A 21192-nucleotide genomic window follows, 5' to 3' on the forward strand; every position below is an offset into this window, starting at 1 on the left:
AAGAAATCCTCCTACAAGTGTAGTCATTTCCTGGTCTTTCCTCCTTGGAAAAAATTAGTAGTGTTCTTTGCATGATAAGAAATCAGTCCTGTAGTTGTTTTGGTGGCATTGGAAAACAAGAGTCATTTCCCAGTTACACCTCTGCCTTTCCCATGCAGATAAATATAAAGTCACAAAATATGAAGATTTCTGTTCTGCATTCTTGGCAGTGTTTTTTCCCCTAATTCTGAGAAAGACCACAGACCCCATAGCATTGTTTTATTTGCTAATGTTGAAGCCAAAATAGTGGAATTTTAAACTATCTTTTAGTGTCTACCCGCAAAATAAATATGCAGATAAAGTGAAAAATGCCATTACGCATTCATTGAATGTAGGAACAGTAAGCATTATGTGCTATTTCAAAGTTTGGGAAATCAGTTTTTTTATGACTTAAAGCACAGCAAGAGTTACTAGGCGAGCAGTCTCCTCAATTTGACCTCTCTCTTACCACATTTGCCCATTTTCTCCCTCTAATTTCGCTCTCTCTCACATACACACATTACATACAGAGGTTGTTGTCCTAGACAAGTAAGTGACCGATAGATCATTGCCTACATTGTGAGACAAGGTGTTTGATTTTCACACCAGCCCGCTAAACGATTTTTAAGTTCTATGAAACTTGGTGCTGTTACAGTGTCTCTAGGTGTGTGGGAGCGAAAGAATGTATGTTTAGGGATCAAGGGTTAATTTATTCTTTGGCACATTTCCCACTCAATCTCATGTTCTACTCTTTCTCCTTCTTGATTGTACTGGACTTAGGCATAGTGGTTCATGACCAGTTAGTGTATTTAATTGCTGGTCTCGGGGGTACAAACCCAAAATCTTCCAGCCATGGGAATCTACACAACTCTGTGGTTTCCCCATCCCATCTCAATACTGACAGCTTGCAAACTCCCTTTTAACAAGTCATCAGCCCATTAAAGTTTGTCCACAGTGTCCCTTACTGATGTCTGTATTTGTTTGCAGGAACCAGTTGAGTGTGGCTTAGTGTCAGGAAATTCTTCGGATGAGCTCTGGATGTGAGGCAGCTGGTGGAATTCCGAATGCCATTGCTGTGTTTTCGTGTGAAATAACTACAGAAGTCCATTGTGGACAGCTGCAGGACAGTGCCCCCTCTGCCGCTGCCTCCTCCCTAGGGCTGTAAATCTGACTCGAGGACAGGAGGAACTGGTGACTTGTTGAAAAGGGCTCCTGAGAGGGTTTAGTGCATGGGGTCAGGGGCTGCGTTAAAGGCCTTGGAGCTAAAACTTAAATGCCGAGACCCACTGATAACCCATGGTACGCCTGAGGCTACACTGTTGCTCGTCTTTCTGCTGTTGCCTCCAGAGGTTAAATTACTAAACCACACCTACAAGTACTCAGGGATGCTGGGTTTGTGCTGCTGTGCTGAGGCTGATGGAATGTCTGGTCATTTAAGGCAGTCGTCAGCGCATTTGACTAATCTGACAAATAATCGCTAAACAAATAAGTGATGGAATGTCTCTTTCTCTTGGCACTGGTTAAAAGGTCTTTTGAAGAGTGTTAAGAGTGGCATATGTTCAACCTAAAATGTCAGAAAGAGACATATTGAGAAAAATGACTGAATTACAACTTCAATTGATCCTGCATTTGCCTCTGAAAAAAAGAGAAGAAAAAGAGTTTGAGGCAACCCTAGGCCTCTGTTAGACTCTGTCCCTCCTGAGTCAATTGTTCCTCAAGCCTGGTGTCAACCCTGTGCCATCAATCACTCTCTTTCAGAGGAGGGGAGACAGGCTTAGGACACGCCCCTCAGGACAGGGGGGTGGTAGTTCTCATGCCCTCCCTGCCTCGCGCAGCCCCACATCCCTACAGTCCCAACTCCGACAGCTGGTCTGGTCATTAGGGGTAGGCCGGGACCTGTGGGCCCCCGAACAGCAACGACAGCTGCCAGCCCACTGTCCCCTGGCACCCACACATACTGGCTCGCCCCCACTCTAGACTATGATATGTATTATGTCTCTTATCTATTGTCATTTCTTTTCAACTTCCTTGAGGAGGCCAGAGCTTATGTACTTAACTCACATTAGTCACTTACACATGCCTCTTATAACAAAGTCTATTTGGATACTTACATATGCACATTTGGTTGTGGTCAGCCAGATTATATATTAAGTGCAACGGATACCAGTTGCCATTACAGTCTAATTGTTGTTTTAATTGTACTATGTTGTTAAATGTACTACATAGACTATTTCAAGGATGTAAACAGTAACAAGGGAATTAGAATGCTACTGGCCTGAGAGCACTTCTGGTATCATTACCTGATCCTTTAATTAAGGCTTTGAGTTAACATATTTTCCCAAAGAACATCAAACCTTTACCTGAAGTGACTTATCCAGACGTGTTGTTGATACTGAGCGGAGAGCTCAGGAATATTGGATCGCTTCTATAATAATCAATGAAGCTGTCTGCGTGACCTGCGGACAAGGTAAGGATTTTTGTTTTGTGTGTGTGTTCCTAATATGCAAGTCGTTTTGGATAAAATAGTCTACTAAATTACTAAATATAATTGTAAATTACAAATATGTAATAGAATAAATATGTCACTGCCTTAAACGGACGAATAGTCCTTGAAATGGTCTATAGTATGTTACTGATCACCCTAATTAGTGTCTCTGACTCACATTAAAGGAACAGTTCACCCTAAAATGAAAAGTCTCTCATCATTTACTTACTCTTAAGCTGTCTTGTGTGACTTTCTTCTGCTGAACACAATGGATGGAGATATGAAGTGAATGTATCCATACAATGCAAGTCAATGGGCTCCAAAAAGGACATAAAGGCAGCATAAAGGTAATCCATATGACTCAAGTGGTTTAATCCATAGCTTCTGAACTGATGTGACCAGTTTTGGGTGAGAACAGACATTTGCAGTCTCCATGGCGATCATGATTTGAAGCTCGATAAAACTTCCTTGTGCATGACGCATGCGCTTTGCTCACGTACACATGCTGTACATGCTCTGTGCGTGCCAAAAATGAATATCATAATTTAGTTATTACCCTCATGACATTCCAAGCCCGTATGACTTGCTTTTTTATGCAGAGCACAAAAGGAGAGATTTTAATTAATATTACGGTCCATCTTTTCAATACAATGGTATGCGAGAAACTCATATTATTTTTACCATTAAAAAAACACAATGTCTCATGTAAATACTGCCATTGTGTTGATGGACAGAGATAATTATAATCTCCTTTTGTGGCTTGATATGAAGGTGAGAATTTATGACAGTTTTCTGTCCTTTTAAATGCATATACTCTTTCATCAGGCTCGCTTATGTATACTCTTTATTTTAAAATAAAAAAGTTTAGGTTGATGACGCAACTATCTGTCTATCATGATTTATTGTGTACTTTATCTGTTTTCAACATACATCTCCATTCACATTAATCCACCTGCATTAGCATTAATCATAGCCTTGTGTTATTGCCCACAAAAGGTAATAGAAAGGCAATAGAAAATGAAAATCCCTGTGTAAGTCCATTATAATTGTATGTTTAAGAGAGGGAAAACAAGGCAAAGTGTGGAAAATAGTGTCAAAGTGCACGCACAGATTGATGATCTTAAAATGATTGAGAGGTTCAGCGCGTTTACGTGTGTATCTTTGTGCATGTACGTGACGAAGGAAAAGAGAAAAGAAAAGTGGTAGTTGAGATTACGCCACACTCCCTCAGGCTCTTGTTACTCATGCACTACTGGCAGATCGCTGGTTCCCACGCCTCCTCACAGAGGTGAGTGAAACTACACCCACAACTTCACCTGTACATGCCTGCCTCAGCACAGCCCTCTAGATTCAGCCAAACCATGATCTGTTTTTTTCCCCTAGAAACGTAAAGATAGAGGAGGAGACGACAAACCTGGCACAAGTTCAACCACAATATCAGCCAGAAAATCACAATGGCAAATCCTACCTTACAAGAGATGTATAATTATAACAAACACAGCAATACGAAGATTGGAATCTCAGCAAAAGACAAAAAGGGTTTCACTGGAAGACCTCCCCAGTGCAGATATATCAGTTAAGTCTGTTACAAACAGGCTTGTCAGGTAAAGAGGTGTAATTTTCTGTCCCATATCCTATCGTGCATCCATTTTTTGTATTGCTTCATAACTATTCGTAGCGTTTATTGCTTTGATATGTGTATCACACATCTGCATTTTTGTAGGCGTATGTTATTCATGAATATTATCATTAAATGTTAACAAGATATCTCCTGCGGTGTGCTTAAACTACCTCGCGTTACATGACATTCACCCAGTAGGCCTAACTTACTGGCTGAAAGATGTCGTTAAAGGTATAGTTCACCCAAATCAAATTTCTTTCATCAATCACTCACCGTCATTTTGTTCCAATCCCATATGACTTACTTTCTTCCATGGAACACAAAAGGAGGTGTGATACAGAATCAGTCAACATTAATATTTACTTCAGTGTTTCATAGAAGAAAATGCAAAGAAAAAATGAAATGTATTGTAACAACATAAGGGTGAGTGAATTACGAGAGAATTTTCCTTTTTGGGAATTTGCATACCATACCTTAATTTAACATCTGGTAACAGCTAGACAGAGTACAACAGAATGGAACACAATGCAGGGGTCCTAAAGCACATTTTTAAAAGTTAACTTATTAAGTTACAGCTCTAATGCACAATGCAAAGGACAAGACATCCATGCATGTGTAATTTGAAGAAAAAAAAAAAAAAGGTAAAAATAGTGCCAATATGAGTGAAATGCTTGCACTATAGGGCCCTGTTTATACAAAAGCTGTATATTGCAGCTAGTGCATACTTACAGCCATGGCAAAACCCACTATGGCCCAATGACAACAGAGCCTTTTGGTCTATTGCTTGCCCTGAACATGAAATTCATAGCAGGGTCCCCTCTCTAGATCTAAATCTACAGGTCAAGTGTCAGATAACATTTTTAATTGTTACTTCACTTTTCCTCCTCTTCACCACACAGGCCACACTGCATATTCACTCATGGATGTTATCACACACTGCTGTGCAGCTGCTGTTTCACTTCATCAGAGTGGAAGTTCCTGACAGACTGGCCGCTTGGCCGGCATTATAGAGTCCGAGTAGGGATTAAGTCCAGAGAAAGAAAGAAAAAAAAGGAAATGCAGAGGGTGGCATGCAATTTATTCACAGATTCCATCTGACCTATTGCAGTAAATCATATTCAACTGACCCAGGCTAATTGTAGAGGAAGCAAACTTCATAAGCAGTTTGAGAGGTGGAGAGCCGGCCATGCTGTAATGAAATAACTTGCATACCGTATGCTTTAAGGATAACCATCTTTAACAAAAGAATATTGTGGAAGATCTCTCCACTCTTGCCAAAACAAGCCATCCGGAATTTGTTCATCAAGATATAGTGAACACAGAGATGCATAGTTGCCTTAACCTTGTTTGTCCTCATAACAGGGCATCTAGTGGTCTGCAGTTTTCATAGCAATGTTTGAACAAGCCTCTGGATCTGTGTATCTTTGTGTAACAACAAACGTGTAATCTGAAATATCGGAATTACAGCGCAAGCTTGTTGTAATTAAATGTTTTTATTTTTATTTTTATTTTTATGGGTTGGGTCAAGTGTGTGATCGAAGTCAATTTGCTCTTTCTACAGTGGGGGGAGGGATGAAGAAGCAGACAATTCATGTTGGCCTGAGGGCAGGGTTTTTGGGCTGGCTGTAAGACCATTTTTATTAAAATATATTGAAGGAAAACAACAAGTCGCACTGTTGGAGGGATGAGAAAATCAGCATGACAGACCTCTCTCTCTCTCTCTCTCTCTCTGTCTCTCTCTCTCTACAGGCTCAAGCCTACTCTAGCCATAAACCAAATATCCTTCCTTTCTTTTTCCCTTCTTAGTGTTGATCTCTCTAGCTCCCTATTTGTGCAGCTTCACTGATTTAGTTAATACTTTAAAAGTCTAGCGATTGTAGTCCTAGGATCTGCAATCTGATTATATCTTTTCTGTCACTGTCAAACTCTCTGTTTTAAGTCCTCTCACTCTTTCAACCCCTTCATTTCCTCACTCTTTATGTTCCTGTGTCCATGTATACAATGGCCCTTTACCTCAGGTGAGGGTTATAGCACTGGGTGTGGTTCACATTCCACGACTAAGGAGTCACATTCCACTGACCATCTACAATACCCAATCATTGATATACTGACCTCCCTCTGTGTCAGGGTGATTAAGTAACCCTGCCTCTGGCCACACTGACCTCTCTGACCTGTTCAATGTGTGTCTGTGAACACTGACTAATTAGAGACCTGATAATGCAAGAGAAAGCAGCTTTTCACCATAGATCTCTGACTGTTCAACCAATCACCATGAAAAATGAACAACAAATGAATTACTTTGCCAGGGCAACAGTCAGTATGTTAACATGCACTTTAAAAGTTCCATTTCATGACTAAAACAATAATTTGTCTTTTTAATATGTCAGGCTTTAGTCATATGTCATGACGACTGAAACTGTGACTTGAAATAGTTTTGCAAGTCTGACTAACAGACCCTTGCCAGCTGGTACTTTTCTAAAGTGAGGAAGTGCAGAGTATGGTTTTTGATAACTGCAATGTTGCTCTCAAGCTGCTCAAGCTGCTACTCAAGTAGTGGAATTACTTTTTAAAAAATCAGCTCAAAATTGTTTTTGCAACATAAGCAAATAATCAGATTATGAAAGATAAAATAAATGTTACATCAAATTGCAAATAACTGGATGTGTATCTCCGAGCCTATGCACTATGTAACACTATGCACTTGACAGTGGAGCTTTTATATTTCATATTATACTTTCTGTCATCTACATCAAAGTTTCAATTATTGCACATTTGTTGTGAAGTCCCACCCATTTAAGAGCTCGGCCAATCATTATATACAGAATCCAAGCCTCGAGACGGGATAAAAATAGAATGATTGAAAGCCTAATGTCCAATAACCAATCAGATGGAGATCCAATGCAAAATGTGCTAACAAAGCTCCAATAGACCCCCAGAGAACCATATTGTCGATAGTGGTGTGTGATATTTTACACTTTTACTTTACACAGCGCTATTACAGGGCAAAGAAGATAAATGGAATGAGCGGCAAAAATCCAGTCATGTGCCCAGATTCTGAGATTTTGGAGGGGATTCACTTTCTCAGCTGGCGTTCTTACTTCAAATATTCCATTACGCACTGTATCATGTCTACTTGGACATACAGATGAAAACTGTAGCTTCACTACGAGAAACCCACTGTAGCTCGATGATAACTGAATATGTAAACGTGTGTTACTTTCATCGCAGAAAAATGTAAAAGACTTTGAATACTTGCAGTCCCTTACATTTGAAAAGCAGTTGCATTCAATGTGCATGCACCATGTAAAGGAATATTGTCCATTGTAGGGAATCTCTAACATCCACAGTAAAAACATTCTCTATACTGTGTTTGATTTGCCTGAGCTCTGAAGTGGGAAAGCAATGGGACAATCCTGGCATTCCAGGGCTCTGTCGTGTTGTCTCCTAGTCTCTAATTTGGGAGCAGCTGTTAGGCTCTGCAAGACCTCAACCATCAAATCCCAGCTAAAGGGAGGGGGGCGGTGGGGGTACTGTAGGGCACTGAGGTCAGCCCTACAGAAAACACGCCAACATGCTTTCCAATATCTGGCAGCTCATTTCAAGTACACAACACCTGCGCCAGGTTAAGATTTCAGGATGACTATATAGTCAGTGGGCCATAATAAAGAGGCAGTAGAAACAGATGACCACTATTAGGAGGAATACTGTTTTACTGGGAATACAACTCTTGCACTCCATTTAGATGTGGTGCTGTTGAGCTTTTCTCTCTGGCAAGTTGTCCTCTCAGAACTTAAGAAATGTGTTTGCACTAGCAGTTGTATTTCACTCTGAGTAGGCTAGGCTAAGTACATTCTACTTTGTGTTCAAAGTTTAGCAGGATGTCACCTGAACTTACTTCCAGTATCGGAAGCCTTCCAATTCTATTATGCTTGCAGCTATAAACAGCAAAAACAACAATGACAGCCAAAATTTGGCATTGTTAGATGAGCAATTAAAGATCAAAGCAAAATCAGTACACTTAGTGGAAGTCAGAAGTTTACATACACTTAGGTTGAAGTCATTAAAACTCATTTTTTTAACCACTCCACAGATTTAATATTAGCAAACTATAGTTTTGGCAAGTCGTTTAGGACATCTACTTTGTGCAAGACACAAGTAATTTTTCCATCAACTGTTTACAGACAGATTGTTTCATTTTTAATTGACTATATCACAATCCCAGTGGGTCAGAAGTTTACATACACTAAGTTAACTGTATGTTTAAGCAGCTTAAGTAGCAAATTCGAGAAAATTATGTCAAGCCTTTAGACAATTAGCTTATGATAGGAGTTGTACCTGTGGATGTATTTTAATTGTATTTTGGTGCAAAAAGTGCAAATCAATCCCAGAGCAACAGCAAAGGACCTTGTGAAGATGCTGGAGGAAACAGGTAGACAAGTATCTAGATCCACAGTTAAAGGAGTCCTATATCGACATAACCTGAAGGGCTGCTCATCAAGGAAGAAGCCACTTCTCCAAAACTGGCATAAAAAAAATCCAGACTACAGTTTGCAAGTGCACATGGGGACAAGGATCTTACTTTTTGGAGAAATGTCCTCTGGTCTAATGAATAAAAAATGGAACTGTTTGGCCAAAATTACCATAGTTATGTTTGGAGGAAAAAGGGTGAGGCTTACAAGCCGAAGAACACCATCCCAACTGTGAAGCATGGGGGTGGCAGCATCATGTTGTGGGGGTGCTTTGCTGCAGGAGGCACTGGTGCACTTCACAAAATAGATGGCATCATGAGGAAGGAAAATTATGTGGATATTTTGAAGCAACATCTCAAGACATCAGCCAGGAAGTTAAAGCTTGGTCGCAAATGAGTCTTCCAAATGGACAATAACCCCAAGCATACCTCCAAAGTTGTGGCAAAATGGCTTAAGGACAACAAAGTCAAGGTATTGGAGTGGCCATCACAAAGCCCTGACCTCAATCCAATAGAACATTTGTGGGCAGAACTGAAAAAGCGTGTGCAAGCCAGGAGGCCTACAAACCTGACTCAGTTACACCAGTTCTGTCTGGAGGAATTCCAGCAACATATTGTGAGAAGTGTGTGGAAGGCTACCCAAAATGTTTGACTCAAGTTAAACAATTTAAAGGCAATGCTACCAAATACTAACAAAGTGTATGTAAACTTCTGACCCACTGGGAATGTGATGAAAGAAATAAAAGCTGAAATAAATAATTCTCTCTACTATTATTCTGACATTTCACATTCTTCAAATAAAGTAGTTATCCTAACTGACCTAAGACAGGGAGTGTTTTCTACGATTAAATGTCAGGAATTGTGAAAAACTTTAAATGTTTAAATGTATTTGGCTAAGGTGTATGTAAACTTCTGACTTCAACTGTATTTGATTAGAAAAATCTAGGTCTACCTTTACAAAGTCACCAGATATACAGATGTTTTGGTAACCTCAAATTGTGCAACAGTCTCAGTGAAACTCGGGAATAGTGATTTATGATTGTAGGTACCCATGGGAGTACAGTTTCTCACACTCTGGTTGGCTTGCTGAGGTACAGATACCCTTGAGGATTCCAGATGTGGTCTGCTTTCTGTTCCACGAAAACTGTTAATTACACTATTAAGTCTCCTATGGGCTGTAATTAGTGGGATTCAAACTGTTCTAGGTCAGGTGCACAGCGATTGATTTATCTTTCTCTGTCTGCTCTCTAACCCCTATCACATGCCCTCTACAGGTCATCGTAGCACAAAAGTGCAGTGACATTTTTTTCCTCTTCTTCAGAAACTAAAAAAGTTGTTCTTGAACCTGATGCTTTTGTCAGCGATTTAAGAGTTTCAGATGCTGGTCTTGGTGCTGTTTTTCAGAAAGTTTCACAGTGCATGTATGAAAGAGGCCAGGTGATGCAGGGGCACTCTGCAGTGCTGTTCTCTTGTGAAGGTGCTGTTTTAACAGCTTGTTCCAGTTCAGCTGCTTCCTTATTCACACTGGAAAAACAGAGGAAGAGACCATATAGATAAGACAATAAGATCAATATAAATATAGATTAGACAATAAGATCAGCCCTGGAGCGCAGGCAGGAAGAGAAGCCGTACCAGTGATGGTAGGGGGACTGCAAATCTGGCTGTCCGTTCACATGTGTATAATCAAGCTACAGCAGGTTTTTGCATAATCAAGCGAGAGTCTTCATCTGTCTGTTCAAGTATACATGACAATTCTAATCGAATATTTAAAAGATGTCAGCTTAGGAAGTGTGAAATGCACGTGGTGAGTCAACTCTGTCTTTCAGAGCATAAGCACAAGACTTATTAAATTAAAGGCATAGTTCACCCCAAAAAATTAAGGCAGATGCTATTTGCACCCTGGTGCAAATAATGTTATATGCTATTTACACCCCAGTGCAAAAAGTGGCAGATAATATTTGCACCCCAACCCGGGAGCAAATAATGGTAGATACTAATTGCACTCTGGTGCACATGGTGTCAGATGCTATTTGCACCCATATTTAAAAATTAACATACAGAATGGGCATCACTGCAGTGTGTTTATTGTTTTTATTTAGAGTCCCACAGACACACTAAATTAACCTCTACTCCTAACCTTAACCTTACCTTAGAAAAAATAACCTTGGTTTTACTACTGTAACGATGGTTTCACACAGAAACGAGTGCGATTGACAGACCCTGCCTCCGGATCAAACCCTTCTCTGTACTCATCGACATTCGCCGTGACCAAAGCACATCCATGAAATCAACATTTATATTCATTTTTATCTATGATTTTAAGTAGTATCAAAGGAAATATTAAGCATGGAAACAGGAAATCGAATGGGAAAAAGAGTGGGACAAAAGGCAGATTCAAACTGCAGTCACTAGGACAACAGTTCACATTCACACACTGTCTTTACACCCCACGCCACTGCAACAACATCTATTGGTTAGTTTGTCGTATATTTCTGTAGTTCAGCCAGAAAATTGGGGTGCAATTAGCTGCTCTGAAAAATTAATTATCTTATAATTTTCTCACCCTCATGCCATCCCATCCCTTTTTTAAAAAGAAAAATTTCTGTTAAGGCTGACTGAAATCTAACTTTTTAAAGTGCATGTAAATGTACTAAGAGGCTAGGGCTCATCTGTATCTTCTCTTTTTTTTAGGTTTCACATTTGTGTAGGGCTACCTAATTAACAGGTGTCAGCTCAATAGTTGTGGCACGTTTGAGGTCTTGTTGAAACCTCAGTAGGCTGCTCTATGCCAGCGTTAGAACTTGCCATTTATCGGTTCTTTCTCCATGGGTAATGGTAGCTGGTTCTGACAGTAACACTTCCAGTTTAAACACAGCTGGAGGGCAGAGGAAGACCTTTGTGGAAATGGTGATCCAAGACCCACTTTGAACACAAACCTCACTCCACTCCTGGAGCAATATGTGGCTTGACTTCTCTGAAATCTAAAATAAATGTATGAATTCTGTGTAAATAATGAATGGACTTGACTCCTGAGTTTTTAAAAACACTTCGCAGTAGTCAAAGATATTCAGCTATTTAAATGGCCAAAGTTTTTTTTTTTTTTTTTTTTTTAGAGTTTATTGAACAAAGTATTTACTGAATGATTTCAGTGTAGAGAGAAGACAGTTTGAGACCTAAATGTTAATCACAGGTTAAGACATGACTTTGCCTGGGAGTTTGACAGGTTCTGTTGTGTTGAATGAAACGTGATAGTGTTGTTTTAACACAGTTGTAATGAATTATTTCATTTTAGTTTTTGTTGTGTTAGCTCATGTTTAGTAGCAGCTTAGAGCTGAGAAAGTGCTTGGAAGGATGTGGGAGAGTTTGTTCAAAACTAATATTTGGAGTTTTACAAGGCTCTCAGCATGTGTCAAGATACACTATTTGGTCTATACTGGGCCTCAAGTAGTCATAACTTCACATTGAACTCTTTGTTTTAACTTCCATATCCTTTACATAGGAGTACTCCCTGCCATAAAGTCCAGCATTGGTGGTCACCAGTTTATTGGTGGTCACCAGTGTTTTGGGGGCTGGTCCCCCAGCATGGGATGCTGGTGTCTGCACCAGACGTTTTAACTATCTTAACCAGCTTCACCAACTAGGTTTTTCCGGTGAAAATCATGGCTATGCTATCCACTAGCACCATACCAGAACTAACCAGCAAAAACCAGCCTAGAAATGATAGGAATTGCATGCTGGCTGAGCTGGTCTTTTAGAAGGGCTGCTTCCATATCTGATAGGTTGTCCTATTTGTACACTGGATTGTTTACAGTGCTAACAGCTTTTCTAAGAGGCACAGCACTTATGTTGAGAGCTTCCCCATGAAACTGATGACAGAAACACATGGGTTGTGTGGACATGTATGAGCATGGAGTCCTTAGTAACAGCCTGGTGCCCACCATTCACCCTCTGTTCCATCATGACTCAAAAATCCCAAATTTGGAAAATCTGCCAATATTAGATTTCTGCATTAAACTTCCAATAATTTCCATAATACGCAGACCTCGCTAGGATGCTGTTTGCCACTGTACTGTGAAAAATTAGTAGCAGGATGAGAATGAAAGAAAATCAGTGCATGGTGCAGATGTCAGGCTCTGTGTTTATTTGTGTTTCTGTTGGGGGTGTTAGTGTGGGAAAGCTTCTCTCCACGGATGGGATCAATGGGGGAGAGATAAGCTCATGGTGTGGCCTTGAAGCATGGATAAAAACTGTTTTGGTGTGTGAGCTTCCTCCCATGTTGTAATTTCAGTATAACATGAGTTTCAGCAAGGTCACTATGAGAACTGTCTGTTTTTTCTCTCCCCGTGTGACAGGGGTACTCTCTGTACACACTACAACGCAAGCCTTTGGGAACTTAACAGGCCCCTGATCTGAAATTTTCCCATCAAGTCTGCAGGTTCAGCGTGGGAATCAAGAGCAGAGATGAGAGGATATGGAAGAGTTTCCTATGTGACTGATGAACACAAAGCATATAGAAGAGTTAGGGGGTGAGTTATGGTAAACAAAAAAAGAAAAGAAAAAAAAAGCAGTCTCAGAGCCATATGCTGAATATTAAAGAAATAGTTCACCCATAAATTTAAATTCCGTCAAAATTTACACACCCTCTTATCATTCAAATGACTTTCACTCTTATGCAGAACTGAAGAGGGGATGATTTGATGAATATACCGTCAGTCCATCTTTTCAGTACAATGGCAGAAGATAGTGCTTCACTTTAAAGCTTAAAAAAGACCCAAATGTATGAAGTCAATGTGAATTGTGCATCATATTCCAAGTCTTCTGAAGGCATAAGGCCTTTTCTCATAGCACGCATAAACGTGCAACAGATGTCAAGATTTTTGGTGAAAATTATTTAAATTCTGTCTTGTTCCTCACTAAAAAACTATGTGTTCAGAAAACTTGAAAGATAATGCATCAAGGTCTATCATCATTAAAACACAAGAAAGGAAGTCTTGTAATTATACAAATGTTTTTTTTTTTTTTTGGGTGAACCTTTCCTTGGAACAATGTTAGGATTTGTAATCTCTTTTGAGTCCCCTATATTTTCCAAATCCTTGATGCACTCGGCTGTGGTTGATTCCAACTGCCTGATAGGAACTCTGTTGTGAGAATAGAGCAAATTGTCTCTACCTGATCCTATCAGTGTCTTCCCATTTGACTTATGACTTACACATTTTACTTTCCTGATCTCACTTTTTTTTTCCCTCACACACCTGCTCCGACATTCTCCGCCTGCAGCTGTCATGGTGTAACAATTTCTCATCAGTTCAAATCACTCTCTGTGGCCCACAGCGTAAAGCACAGAGTGCCACCACTGGAAAACAGCTCTCTCAGTTCCTCTCATTTGGTAGCTTACAGCCAGGACTAAATATATACACTGGTGGCCAAAAGTTTGGAATAATGTACAGATTTTGCTCTTATGAAAAGAAATGGGTACTTTTATTCATCAAAGTGGCATTCAACTGATCACAATGTATAGTCAGGACATTAATAATGTGAAAAATTATTAACTACTTAAACTACTTCAAAGATTTCTCATCAAAAAATTCTCCAAGTGCAGCAATGACAGCTTTGCAGATCCTTGGCATTCTAGCTGTCAGTTTGTCCAGATACTCCGGTGACATTTCACCCCACACTTCCTGTAGCACTTGCCATAGATGTGTCTGTCTTGTCGGGCACTTCTCACACACCTTACAGTCTAGCTGATCCCACAAAAGCTCAATGGAGTTAAGATCCATAACACTCTTTTCCAGTTATCTGTTGTCCAATGTCTGTGTTTCTTTGCCCACTCTAACCTTTTCTTTTTGTTTTTCTGTTTCAAAAGTGGCTTTTTCATTGCAATTCTTCCCATAAGGCCTGCACCCCTGAGTCTTCTCTTTACTGTTGTACATGAAACTGGTGTTGAGCGGGTAGAATTCAATGAAGCTGTCAGCTGAGGACATGTGAGGCATCTATTTCTCAAACTAGCGACTCTGATGTACTTATCCTCTTGTTTAATTGTACATCTGGACTTCCACATCTCTTTCTGTCCTTGTTAGAGCCAGTTGTCCTTTGTCTTTGAAGACTGCAGTGTACACCTTTGAATGAAGTCTTCAGTTATTTGGCAATTTCAAGCATTGTATAGCCTTCATTCCTCAAAACAATGATTGACTGATGAGTTTCTAGAGAAAGCTGTTTCTTTTCTTTTTTTTGCCATTTTTGACCTAATTTTGACCTTAAGACATGCCAGTCTATTGCATACTGTGGCAACTCAAAAACAAACACAAAGACAATGTTAAGCTTCATTTAATGAACCAAATAGCTTTCAGCAGTGTTTGATATAATGGCAAGTGATTTTCTAGTACCAAATTAGCAATTTAGCATGATTACTCAAGGATAAAGTGTTGGAGTGATGGCTGCTGGAAATAGGGCTTGTCTAGATTTAATTAAAAATGACTTTTTTCAAATAGTGATGGTGTTGTTTTTTACATCAGTAATGTCCTGACTATAATTTGTGATCAGTTGAATGCCACTTTGATGAATTAAAGTACCAATTTCCTTCCGAAATAGCAAAATCTGTACATTATTCCAAACTTTTGGCTGCCAGTGTATATTTACCATATATTTTTTTAAGAATGTAACTTGCTCCAGCACCAAGGTGGAATAGAGCGTGATAAGTGTGAGAGACACGCACACATTGCTAAGAGGTAAACAGGGACTACGCTTACATGCACAAGAATATTCTTTTATTAATTAATTTGGTCATTTTCCGATTATGTAAACAGTTTCAAGAAATATGATAAGAAAAAAATAAAAAAAATAAAAAGCATGTAGAAACCTTATTACTACCGTAACTACACATTCATTCAAAGTATATCTGGCAATGTCCAAACAAAAGTAATTCTGAATGAGATATGATGCAGACAGTTGCAAAAAGTCAAGCTATAGAAGAAATGTATTTTTGGAGTGAGAAGGTGAAATATTTTTTTCCTTTCATCCATGGTGATTACAGTAAATAACATCAAACCTCAGTGGTTTGTTTTTTTCCAATTAACATTTTTATTGATTCATAAACATATAACAAAATAAAAAACACAACATATATACATTGTTACAAAAGAAAACAAAAAAGAAATATAATATTCATATATAATTAAAACTAAATATCTCTCTCCACAGCCCCTCCCCGAGAGTCCCCCAAAAACACTAATAGTAGTTAACAAGTAATTGCCCCACTTCCTATCAAACAAATTCCGAACCCCCAGCCTTCTGCTTGACATCTCCTCGAAAGCAGCAACCATCCCCATCTCCGCACACCACTCCGGAAATGAGGGCGCTCCATCCGCCTTCTATCCCCTTAAAATAATTTGCCTGCCAATCATAATGCTAGTCAGAACCCAATTTTTTATGTGTTTATCCCCCAAATTTATGGCCGCCCCATCACCCAAAATACAGAGTCTGGGGCAGAATGAAATTTGAGTGCCCAAAACATCACATATAAAACTCTGAACCTTCAACCAAAATCCTTGGATCTTAACACACCCCCAAAAAACATGGGTTGTGTCTCCATCTTCTGATTGGCATCGCCACCAGGTGGGTGTGTCTTTAAGACCAAGCCTATACAATCTAGAGGGGGTTCAATAGAATCGATGTAAAATCTTGAATTGCATAAGGCGATCCTTTGCATCTCTAGATACAGACTTGACATTTTTTAGAATCCTAGCCCACACTCCCTCCTCCAATACCAAATTTAAATATTTCACCCATAATCTCTTGAGAGAAGTTGAAGCTCCATCCCCCAGACTCTGAATTAGCAGGGGGTAATACACTGATGGGGGAGCAGGTGCCGCAGCTGTAAATACCTAAAAAACTGAGATCTGGGAATCCCAAAATGTTGAACCAAATTTTCAAAGGATCTCAACACTCCACTCTCATATAGGTCACCGAGTATAGTAACCCCCCCTCACAATCCACTCTGACCAGCAGAAAGGGGATTTATTAATGCTTGAGGCAACATTTAAATAAATGTCTGAATTAAACACTCTGGACACTTTTGTCCATTCCGAGTGCAAATGCAAGATAACGGGGTGTAACTTAACTTCTCAGATTAGTTTGATAGAAAGGCTTTGCAATGGCAAAACAGGGGCAAGAACGTCCTGTTCAATACTAAACCAGGGAGGGGCTCTCTCAGGTGGAAGCGTCCAATGAGCCAAATGTCTGAGACCGAATGCATAATAATAAAACAAAATCTTGGGTAAGCCTAGCCCACCTTCGTCAATCGGCCTATGTAACTTATTAAAATGTAATCTAGGACACTTACCATTCCAAATGAAGGACTTCGCTATGCTATCAAATTGCTTGAAATAAGAGAGGGGGACTTCTACAGGGAGAGATTGTAGCAGGCAGTTGATTTTGGAATACAATTCATTTTAATAACATTAACCTTCCCAATCATAGATAAATGTAATGAAGCCCACCTGCCCACATTGCTCGAAAACCTTTTTATTAAGGGGTCAAAATTAACACTAACTAAATCAGACAAATTTGCTGGGAATAAAATGCCCAAATACTTAATGCCCTGTTTGGGCCACTGGAAGGCGCCTGGCTGGAAAGCTGTTACTGGGCAGTACGCTGTCAGAGCGAAAGTTTCGGATTTAGACCAATTGACTCTGTATCCCGAGAACTTAGAAAAGGAATTAATAATTCTATGGAGGCAAGGCATAGATCTAGTAGGGTCGGAGATGAATAATAAAATATAATCTGCATAAAGCAAAAGCTTATGTGCCATACCTCCCGCCACCACCCCTGGAAAATCATCTTCCCTTCTTATCATGGCTTATAATGGTTCCAGGGCAAGACACAACAATAATGGGGAAAGAGGGCAACACTGCCGGGTGCCCCTAGCCAGAGTAAAATAATCTGAAATTAATCCATTTGTTTGTACCTCCGCTACCGGGTGTCTATAAAGTAACTTAATCCATCCAATAAAAGTATTCCCGAACCCGTATATTTCCAAAATCTTAAAAAGATAATCCCATTCTACCATATCAAATGCTTTTTGGCATCAAGTGAGCTGGCCATGACAGGAGTCTGATCATTCGCCACTGACCACATAACATTGATGAAATGCCTAATGTTATCAGAAGAGCTGTGGCCCTGAATAAACCCCACGTGATCTGTATGTATAAGAGATGTCATAACTTTACTTCATCGGTTAGACAAAATTTTTTACAATATTTTTATGTCTAGCTGGATCAGGGAAATTGGATGGTAACTCTTACACTTGCTTGGATCTTTGTCCTTTTTAAAAATCAGACTGATCCGGGCTTGTGTCATGGTTGGCGGAAGCTTTCCATTCTTTAATGATTCCGTATAAACTTCTAACAAAAGAGGAGCCAGTTCTGTAGCATAAGATCTAAAAAATTTAGCAGCAAAGCCATCTGGCCCTGGAGACTTGCCTGTAAGCAAGGCCTTAATTACCTCGCCAAGCTCCTCCAAGTTTTGGAAGGCCACTTTTTTGGACTCAAGATGGCGCTGAGTATGGCTGCTACATTGCGAGCTCCGACACAACATGGTAGTGTTTTGTTTGTTTTGTTTACAGTTCTTATGTTTTTTGTCTTGGATGTTGTCTGCCTTATTGTCTACAACAGACAAACACTTTTGGACATTGGTTCAGCAATTACACACTGTAAACCGGACTTCAAATTCCTCAATGCCGACCCGCCGTTTACAAACACACAAGCGGAGCCCTTTGTCTGTGCTGCACGGCCGCGGAAACGCAGGCGGAAAAGGGGAAACAGAGCCACCGTTCTCATCTGAGTAAGACGCCACGCAAATCGACCCCCGCTACCCAGTATTCTACTGGCAAATGTTCAGTCTCTGGATAACAAGCTCTGCGAGCTGAAAGCGCAGATCTCTTTCCAATGAGAGATGAGGGACTGCTGCATTATCTGCTTTACGGAAACTTGGATGTCTGCGGAGATTCCAGACTCAGCCACTGAACCCGCGGGGTTCTCCGTGCACCGAGCGGACAGAGCGAAAGACCTCTCAGGTAAAAGCAGAGGTGGTGGTGTATGTTTTATGATCAACAAATCCTGGTGTGATCAGAGGAACGTACATTCTATCAAGTCTTTCTGCTCTCCTGATCTGGAATTTCTCATGCTTCTGTGTCGACCATTCTGGCTACCGAGGGAATTCACAGCGGTCATTATCACTGCTGTGCACATCCCGCCACAAGCCGACAGAGACCGGGCACTCAAGGAACTGTATGGGATTATAAGCTAGCAGGAAACCGCGCACCCTGAGGCTGCGTTCATTGTGACCGAGGACTTTAGCAACAAAATACCACCAGCACATTAGTTTCAACACACTTACAGGCAGAAACTGAAACAGGAAGCACCCACTCTCAGAACGATCCAGTGCTGGTTGGACCAATCAGACTCTACGCTACAGCACTGTTTTGATCACACGGACTGGGAGATGTTCCGGTCCGCCTCTGATGACGACATCGAGCTTTACGCTGATAGCGTAATGTGTTTCATCAGAAAGTGCATAGAGGACATCGTTCCAACCAGAACAACACGGATCTATCCGAACAAGAAGCCATGGATTAATAGCGATGTTCGCGCGGCACTTAATGTGCGGACCTCCGCTTTTAATTCCGGGAACGCAGAGGAGCATAAACAAGCCAGTTATGCCCTATATCAGAACAGCAAAACGCCAATACATGTACAAGATTGAAGGACAGTTTAACACCACCAACTCTAGAAGCATGTCGCAGGGAATTAACATCATCTTGGACTTTAAAGGGAATAAAAACTCCGCCATGAACACCGCTGCCTCTCTCCCAGATGAGCTAAATACTTTTTATGCTTGTTTTGAGGGAAATAACACTGCCCTCGCGGAGAGAGCTCTCGTGGCCGAAGCTACAGAGGTTAGTTCACTCTCCGTCTCTGTAGCGGATATAACCCGATCCTTCAGATGGGTGAATATCCGCAAAGCTGCAGGCCCAGACGACATTCCGGGCCGTGTCATCAGAGCGTGCGCGAACCAGCTGGCTGGTGTTTTTACGGACATTTTCAACCTTTCCCTCTCTTTGTCTGTAGTTCCCACATGCTTTAAAACATCCACCATTGTGCCTGTTCCAAAGCAATCAAAAATCACTTGCTTAAATGACTGGCGTCCTGTTGCTCTGACCCCCATCATCAGCAAATGCTTTGAGAGACTAATCAGAGATTACATCTGCTCTGTGCTGCCTCTCTCTCTAGACCCATTGCAGTTTGCTTACCGCAACAACCGCTCCACTGATGATGCCATTGCATCTACAATACACACTGCTCTCTCCCACCTGGAAAAAAAAGAACAGTTATGTGAGAATGTTGTTTGTAGACTACAGCTCAGCATTCAACACCATAGTGCCCTCCAAGCTTGATGAGAAACTCCGGGCTCTAGGCTTAAACAGCTCGCTGTGCAGCTGGATCCTGGACTTCCTGTCAAGCAGACACCAGGTAGTTAGAATAGGCAGCAACATCTCCTCATCACTGACCCTCAACACTGGAGCCCCACAGGGCTGTGTTCTCAGCCCACTCTTGTATTCCTTGTACACACATGACTGTGTGGCAACACATAGCTCCAGTGCCATCATTAAGTTTGCTGGTGACATGACGGTGGTAGGTCTGATCACTGACAATGATGAAACAGCCTACAGAGAGGAGGTGCACACTCTGACACACTGGTGTCAGGAGCACAACCTCTCCCTCAACGTCAGTAAGACAAAGGAGCTTGTGGTGGACTTCAGAAGAAAAGACAGAGAACACAGTCTCATCACCATGAGACAGCAGCTTCAAGTTCCTGGGTGTCCACATCACTGAGGAACTCACATGGTCCATCCACACTGAAGTCGTTGTGAAGAAGGCTCATCAGCGCCTCTTCATCCTGAGACGGCTGAGGAAGTTTGGAATGAACCGCCACATCCTCACACGGTTCTACACCTGCACTGTAGAGAGCATCCTGACTGGCTGCATCTCTGCCTGGTACGGCAATAGCACAGCCCACAACCGCAAAGCACTGCAAAGGGTGGTGCGAACTGCCAGACACATCATCGGAGGTGAGCTTCTCTCCCTCCAGGACATATATACCAGGCGGTGTGTGAAAAAAGCTCGGAGGATCATCAGAGACTCCAGCCACCCGAGCCATGGGCTGTTCTTACTGCTACCATCAGGCAGGCGGTATCGCAACATCAGGACCCGCACCAGCCGACTCCATGATAGCTTCTTCCCCCAAGCAATCAGACTTTTGAACTCTTGATCTCCCATGATCAAAATACATCAGCAATGCACTTTATTACTCTAACTCTTTTATCTCACACCGGACTGTCATAAATTATATTATTATTATATTTTATTATCTCTTAACAACTTACTATCAACTGACAGCCTGAATGTCAATACAGTACAATACTGTACATTCTATATATACTACTATATATACTTTTTTATATATTTTTATTTTTATTTTTTATTTTTATTGAATAATGTGTATCTATATAGTGCGTATTGTATACTGTACAGTGTATGTTATTAT

Source organism: Myxocyprinus asiaticus, chromosome 13 (genome assembly GCF_019703515.2).
Source record: "Myxocyprinus asiaticus isolate MX2 ecotype Aquarium Trade chromosome 13, UBuf_Myxa_2, whole genome shotgun sequence".
Classification (NCBI taxonomy): Eukaryota; Metazoa; Chordata; class Actinopteri; order Cypriniformes; family Catostomidae; genus Myxocyprinus; species Myxocyprinus asiaticus.